The sequence below is a fragment of the Echinops telfairi genome, unplaced genomic scaffold, assembly GCF_000313985.2.
Source record: "Echinops telfairi isolate 266 unplaced genomic scaffold, ASM31398v2 ScPeMD7_7469;HRSCAF=8507_1, whole genome shotgun sequence".
NCBI lineage: Eukaryota > Metazoa > Chordata > Mammalia > Afrosoricida > Tenrecidae > Echinops > Echinops telfairi.
In genome coordinates this window covers 50,310,047-50,318,155 of record NW_022111373.1, presented here as the reverse complement: position 1 = coordinate 50,318,155, position 8,109 = coordinate 50,310,047, and the positions used below count along the sequence as shown (strand labels likewise).

At 44.2% G+C, this 8,109-nt stretch overlaps 1 pseudogene; it reads left to right on the top strand.

Moving 5' to 3' along the window:
* The first annotated feature begins 149 nt into the window (after nt 1-149).
* Nucleotides 150-1,147, top strand: LOC101651567 (annotated as a pseudogene).
* The last annotated feature ends 6,962 nt before the right edge of the window (nt 1,148-8,109 follow it).

The window sequence follows — 8,109 nt, the reverse complement described above, 5'->3', positions numbered from 1 at the left end:
CTGAAGCAGGGAACTGCTAAGGCAGCTGCACCCTGGTGCGACCATCACAAAGCAAGAGACCTGAGAACTAGAAAGGCAAGGCTCACCACCCTTTCAATTAGCCCCACATGTGATTATCGGCCAGGCTGGCACAATTAACTAACTCACCCTCCGAGGCTGTTGGACTAACAGCAAGGATTCTGGCCAAACAGAAAATCCCTCCAAATAGAGGATGCCATCTGAGGAAATGCTAGCCGTGAAGGAGTTTGAGTCCCATCTGGATAAGCTGGGCCATGGAGAGAAGGACTTGATCCAGAGCAACATGGCCGCTCTCCACCACTTTCACTCCAAGCACCTCGAGTTTCTTGCCACAGAGAGCCTGGGGGTGCTTTTTGCCCAGGTTAACTGCAATGGCTTCACAATGGAAGACGACGACGAACTTTCTCATCTGGGAACAGCAATTTTTCCACATGTTGCCTTGATGGACCATAGCTGTTGCCCCAATGTGATTGTGAGCTACAAGGGGACCCTGGCAGAGGTGAGCGCCGTGCAGGAAATCAGGCCAGGTGAAGAAGTGTTCACCAGCTACATTGACCTCCTGTATCCAACAGAAGATAGGAACGACCGGTAAAGAGATTCCTACTTCTTACCATGTGGGTGCCAGGAGGGCACCACCAAAGACAAGGATGAGGCCAAGGTGGAAATCCGGAAGCTGACCCCCACCCCCACCCCCAGGGCAGAAGCCATCAGAGACATGGTCAAGGATGCCCGCAATGCCATTGAGGAGTTCCGCAGGGCCAAGCACTACAAATCCCCTAGTGAGCTGCTGGAGATCTGCGAGCTCAGCCAGAGATGAGCTCTGGGTTTGCAGACAGCAATGTGCACATGCTGCCCATGATGTATCAGGCCATGGCGTCTGCCTGTACATGCAGGACTGGACAGGAGCCTTGCGATAGGGACAATCATTAAGCCCTCCAGTAAGCACTATCCTTTGTCCTCCCTCAACGTGTCCCCCAGGTGGCTGAAGCTCGGCAGACTGTAGCTGGGCCTGGAGCACAAGGCCGCCAGAGAGAAAGCCCTGAGGAAGGCCGTGGCCATCATGGAGGTTGCTCACGGCAAAGATCACCCGTACATTTCTGAGATCCAACAGGAAATCAAAAGTCACTGAAGCTATGCGGCATCTCAGTTTCTGTTTAAATCCCAGGACAGACGCCGGAAAGCCAGTCTTTGAAATCTTACACATCGCTTACACACATTGCATTGTAAATGCTACCTGTACTTTTGCCTTTTTCATTGCTTTCTTGGAGGTTGGTCTTAATCTTTAACTTCAGAAAGAAGTTACTTTTTGAATGCTGCCCCGCCCCCACATATATGGCATGATTTCATGTACAATATTTTGCAAAGGCTGCGTCAACAAAGCGCAATCCTTTTCCCCTCATGCCTGCTGTTTGGGTAGATGTCAGTTTTTTAAATGCCACCTGTCCCCCTCCATGGTGCAGGGAATAAAAAAAACAGAACTCGCAAAAAAAAAAAAAAGAGAGAGTGAAGTGGTGGAGTTTCGCCTGTCAATCAGGTCGCAGCATGATGATCTCATTTGGAGGTGCTACAGAGATAAATAGCTCACCAGAGGGGCCAGACCCACACTCACTTTCTGCTTCATCTTCCTGCTGATAAGCCACTTGGAGCTACACTGATGGATCCAGAGCCCTGAAGCTGGAGGAGCCACGTGAAGACCCTGCCAGCACTGAGATGCTTCCACCACCACTGATCCATAAGACTTTCCACCCACTGGCCTGTGATCTTCCTGCAGTCAGAGTCATTGCATGTGTTGTGTGAGTCTGAAGAGGAATTTACAGACTGGTATCAGACATATGGGCTAATATCAGGCTTATGAACTTGATCTGGACTGGGATGTTTTCTTAATATATAACTACTCTTTTATATAAAGCTCTTTCTTGTACACATATGAGTGTCTATGAATTTGTTTATCTAGTCTACCCGGACTAACACACTTACCCAGGGTCTCTTTACTTTTCATGTAAAGTTGGTGACTATTTTTCCCATCTCTTTAAAAAATGATGCTGGAATCTGAGTCAGGGGTGCATTACATCTGTAGATCACTTTGAATAGTATTTGTATTTTCACAATATTAAGTGTTCCTATCTACATATCCCTCTCATTCTTGAGAAAAAAATGTGTATCAAGAAAGTTGTGGAGAAAAATTAAAATCAAGCCAAATAGTTAGGCAGAAACACTGGGAAATTACCAACACTTCCTGGGGGGCTTCCCTAGTAAATTGCACAATGATCTATTATTTGGGGGTAAAGACTATCCATTCCTTTTCATGACTAAAGCAATCACGCACATTGCTCCAAAGGCAATATGGGGACATTTTAAAATTCTGGCCCACCACCAGAGGAGATTGCAACAGGCCACGGGTGACCCTTGCATCATTTCTTTCTCTCACTTACTGGACTGCTTGAGCAACCTACATCTGCTTTCACAATCAACAGAACCTGAGTCACAGATTCTTGGTCTTGGAGGTAAAAGGGATCGAGATATGTAGGGGAAGGAACTGTTCGGTTCTCTGATCATGTGTGCAAAAGCACACATGCATACATCCGCACAAATGTATGTGAAGCTATGTGTTTTCCTTCACAAGTATCTCAATGTGTCACATGTGGACTTGCCTGTCTGCATGTGTACACCTGAGCATTTCCTATGTCCTGATATCTTTAGTTGGGATCTTTCCCTCAGAGACTTATCCTTATAGGCCTTTAAATTCCAGGCTCATTATAATGGTGCCACTAAGCTACTTGCTATCCTCACAAACAGTGAACAGGGTTTAGCAAAGAGGATCTATTCTTTCTTCTACTTCCATGCCTCTGCTTAACAAAACCTATAAGGAGATAGCTACTTTTTGCTTAGAAGAGTGAGTAAGTATCCTTCTCATCTTTCAAGACCCAGTATCATGCGACAGTCCCTCAGAGAAGGCTTCTCTCAGTCCCCAGTGCTGACATAGGCCAGTCTTCAATGTGCTCTCAAAGCGTCTGTCTGACCCTGGTTGTTAGTAGGTGCCACTGACGAGGCTCCATCTCATATCGGTGACATGCCCAAAGTATGTGAAATGAAGTCTTGCCACCCTTCCTTCTAAAAAGCACTTTGGTTATTCTTCTTACAAGACAAATTTGACCGTTCTTCTGGACTTCCATGGTATAGTAAATATTATTGACCAATGCCATAATTCAAATACATTAATTCTTCTATAATCATATTTATGGTCCAACTTTCACATGCATATGACGCCATGGAAAACACCATGACGTGGGCCACCCACACCTGGCGGATGATGTCTACTTGACATGGGCACAGTAGGTTATCTGTGAAGAGGAGGGAAGCTCTCCCCTCAGCAGTTTTGTTCTTCAAAATATTAAGAGGTCTTGTGCAGCAGATTTGCCCAGTGAACACATCCTTTGATTCCTTTTCTAACCCCTATTATGCACTTACTATACTGTAGTTTTGTCTTCTTATTTGACTGTTGTCGCAGCGGAAGTCGGCACCTTGAAAGAAGAAACTACATCCCTTTATCCTCTGCATGTATCATAATGCCTGGTACATAAACTACTCTCAGTAAACTTTTTGTGTAATAAAGTACAATTCAATAATAAAAGCAGCTAAGATTTCTAAAATAGCACTGCAAAGTAGGTATAGTGTCATTACCCCTATTTACAGATTAAAAAAAAAAAGGAATCTGAGCACAGGAAAAATGAGGTGGCTCACCCAAGATTTCAGAGCCAAGAAAAGCCGGTGTGAGTTTCAGACCCAGGCAGCCAGTCTCCAGCATTTGGGGGCTCAACCAGTGCTCTATAGACTCTTGTTTTCTTGGACTAAAAACAGAACCAGTGCCATAGTAATGTATCATTTACCATGCATCCAAGAGGACCTCAAATTTGAAAACCACACATTAAGTGAGTAAACCAAATTTATCTTTATCGTCTTTGAATCCTGAATTGAAGAACACACTTTGTGTTCAGGCCTAGAGGACAGGTCCCAGGTTGGGTAAGAAAATAGGAAAGAAAATAAGTGTGGTCACAGGAAAAATATCAAACATCGGGTCCAAAGAAGAAAGCCAAGGTTAAGTCCCCAGAGTGTGTTCAAATTGCCCATAGAGTAAGGGTAGGGCGAAAATCTGAGGGAAAGGGCAAGGAACAACTTGTTGAACTGTATAATGTTCTCCCACCATAGGAGATCATTTTCATCTTACAAATTGTGTTATTGAGAACATTGAGCAAGTTGACCATTGCAAACCCCCTCTTCATTTAATTGCACTTAATAATCTTGAACTAGTAGTTTGATGGCCAATGACAACCATTTCCCTTAGGGGTTTATACCAAAGAATTCTGAGTGTTTCTCAGAACTATTTCTCAAGGTTTTAGATTTGGGTGAAGGAGCTCTGGCAACGTGGTGTTGGTTCTAAACCAGTGGTTCTCAACCTTCCTAGTGCCACGACCCTATCATACCAATCCTCATGTTGTGGTGACCCCCAACCGTAAAATTATTTTTGTTGCTACTTCATAATTGTAATTTTGTTACTGTTATGAATCGGGCAACCCCCATGAAAGAGTCGTTCGACTGCCAAAGGGGTTGCAACCCACAGGTTGAGAACCACTGTTGTAAACCATCAGCCACATCTCAGGATAAAGATGAGGCTTTCTACTCCTATAAAGAGTCGCAGTTTTGGAAATACTAACAGGGATTGTTCTATTGTGTCCTGGAGGGTCGCTGTAAGTCAGAATCAACTTAATGGCAATGAATCTGGTCTTTTTTATGAGATTTGGGTGACAGTATTTGTATTTAGTAATAGTTAACTAGAGTTGTATTGCATGGCACCATTAACCCTGCCAGCATTTCACTGTTAAATAGGTTGTTTTTATTGATCAATAATTCTTCTAGCTAAATAGCTCATGGCCGGAATAAAAGCCTAGCAAGGGAATAAAGTACGAAAACAAAGACCAGTGGCAGGGAAACAAGACATTCTTACTCAAAAATGCCCATGTGGTCTACGTTCGTGTTGTGGTTAGGGGCTGTTGGGGCCATCCTCACCTACACTGACCCTTTTGACAACAGAACAAAACACTGCAAGCCCAGCACAGCACAAGCTTCAAGACGGCTGTTATTTTTGAGCCCATTGTTGCAGCCACTGCATCAACCCATCTCTTTAAGGGTCCTCTTTCACTGGCTCCTGCTTTATCAAGGATAATGCCCATTCCCAGGCCTGGTCTCCTCTAAAGAAACTCCTGGTTGTTCTTCCAAGACATTTTTTTTAATTTTTCTGGTAGCCGATGGTACTTCCAATATTCTTTGCCAACACCGTAATTTAAAGGCATAGATTCTTCTTTGGTTTTCCTTTTCCAACTTTCAGGTGCATATGAGGTGATTGAAAATGGTGCGTCTTGGGTCAGCTGCACCATAGCCCTCAAAGTGACATCCTTGTCCTCTAACAATTTAAAGCGCTCCTGTGCAGGAGATTTACACCGTGTGATGCATCTTTTGATCTCTTGATGGCTGCTTCCATGAGCACTGATTATGGATCCAAAGTAAACCAAGTTCTTGACAACTAGTCTTTCCTCTGTTTATCATAATGTTGCATATTGATCCAGTTGTGAGAAATTTCTTTACATTGATCAGTGTCATTGGTAGTATTAATGACATGAAAGAGGAAGACATAGTGAATCTATTAGGCAGTTAGTGACTTTATCATCTTCAGAATGATTGCCTCGCATTTTAAATCCCACTGAGCCATAGAAATCAAAACTCTAAAATTCTCAGGCTTCCTTAGGGCTAAGAGGCTGACTTGTCATCTGACTCTGCCCATCGCATGCACTGATGGAGGACTTTCGTTTTGACTTTGAGCAACACAGATAGACAGTCTTCGTGTTGAGCTTCCTTCTCTCTTATAAATTGCACAGGCAGAGCGAGCCAGTTCCTAACTGGAGATATCAATCATTACCAGCGCAAGATCCTGCCTCAGTCCTGAAGATAAATTAAGGATGTTGTCCTAGAAATTTAAATGCCTGTTTTTACTAGCCTGCTAATGATGCTAAGAACTAATAAATATCCTTTAATAAATTCTCACAAAAAATGATGATGTGTGACATGACCCATGACTAGAGATCCACTGGAGTCGTGGGTGAGTAGCGGTTACGCATTGGGCTACTAACTGCAAGGTCAGTAGTTTGAAACCACCAGTCACTCTGCAGGAGAAAGATGGGTCTTTCCACTCCTCTAAAGAGTTACAATCCTGTAAACTCACAGGGGCTGCTCCACCCTGTCCCATAGAGTCGCTATGAGTCGGCATCAACTCCGTGGCAGCGAGGGATCCACTGTTCATGTCAGCTGGCATTAGAGAATGGAGTTTGCAACTGCAGCACCAGCTCCAAAACTGTATTCTCTCTGAAGTCCAAGAGAAGACCCTCTCTAATCGGACTCAGCTTCTGGTAGCCCCAGGGACTCCTTAGAGTGGCAGCCTACCTCTCCCACCACATGGCCATCTTCCCTCTGGGTCTCTGCTTCGCTGTGTCTTCCCTTCTTTGATAAGGACACCAGGCATTTAGGACTAGGACTCCCCCTACTCGTGATTTTTTAACTGATTTTGCTATCTTCAGAAACCCTAGTTAAAAGCAATGTAAAAACACATTTGCAGGTAAGTTGCAGACCTGTGATCCAAAGATATAAAGCTTCAATATGTCTTTTGGGATCTCAAACCAATGGCCTGTTTCTCTTCTACCACAAAGTTTTTCTGCAAAGAAGAGCTTCCATTGCCTGGCTGTTCGCCCCTTACCTGGCTGTTAGCTAACTTATGACTCTGCCTGTACTTTTAGTTCTGTGCAGTCTTGACCTCTCTCTCTCCTGAAGCTAAGGGGTATCTCTGAGGTGTCATAGGAGTTGACAAAGCCAGCGAGGTTTTCCCAACCGTCATTCTTCGTCATCTGCCACTTGCTGCTCTCGGCCACTCCTCCTTTATGAAACTCTCCTCTCTTGTCACTATTCTTGTGACGGTTTCTGTCTCTCTGACCTCTCTGGTTCTGTTTTCTTAATATAAGCAGCTTTAGCTCCTTCTCCTTTCTGCTCCCTATTTACTCTTGACCCATTCATCCGCTGTCACGATGTTGTCACCTTTTACCGTGATGTCCAGCCCTTACTTACGAATCCCTGTTTAGGTTTCTACGTGCTGTCTGATAGTTCACGGGGGAATTCACTTTCGTTCATCAAGTCAGAGATCATCAACCCCACTTCTACTTCCTGCTCCTCTCAGGAAAAGCTTCGGACTCTGAGCCAGACAGTTAGCAATAAGTGATCTCATCCTTTTGCTTTTGGGGGAACACCCACTCCCATTTCCTCTCCTCTTTGGAAATTCTTGTTATTCTTTCAGGCTCAGCTAATCTTCCATCTTCTCCAAGTCTTCCCTGACCCCAACCGTGCGGGAAATGCTGGTCCATCTCGGAGGGCAGAGACTGCCGTCGGTTCCAAATGCCCTTGGAACGCATAGACCTGTATCCCCCACAGCGCAGAGGGCGAGGAGTCCAAGCCCAGGATGCTGGCAGGGCCACGTTTTCCACGAAGGCGCCAGGGTAAGATTTTCTCTCTCAGGTTCTGCTAATCCCAGCTGTGCTTTGGCTCGCAGCTGCAGCTTACCTCTAATGCCAGGCGCCATTGCCACGTGGTGTGTTCCACAGCTTGTGTGCCTATGCTGTTCTGTTTTTTTTTTTTTATTTTAACAGTTTTTAACACATAATTCACACATCATACAGCTGAATAATTTAAACATATTAAGAAGAGTTGTAAAATCACTACAGTATATTTGAGGACATTTTCTTCATCTTGGTACTCATTCTTATTAGCTCCCCATTTCCCTCCTGTCCCACCTCCCCTACCATAACCCCCAGTAACTATTCATTTAGCGACTGTGTGCATAGGTCTGCCTATCCTGGATTTTATATAGAGCAAAACACTAAAAAACAAGCAAATAACAAGCAAACAAACATCACATCAAGGTAAAAATAGAAAAATCTCAGTGAAGAGATACAGAAAATAAAAACTAGAACAAATTTTAAATAAACCAAAAGGGAG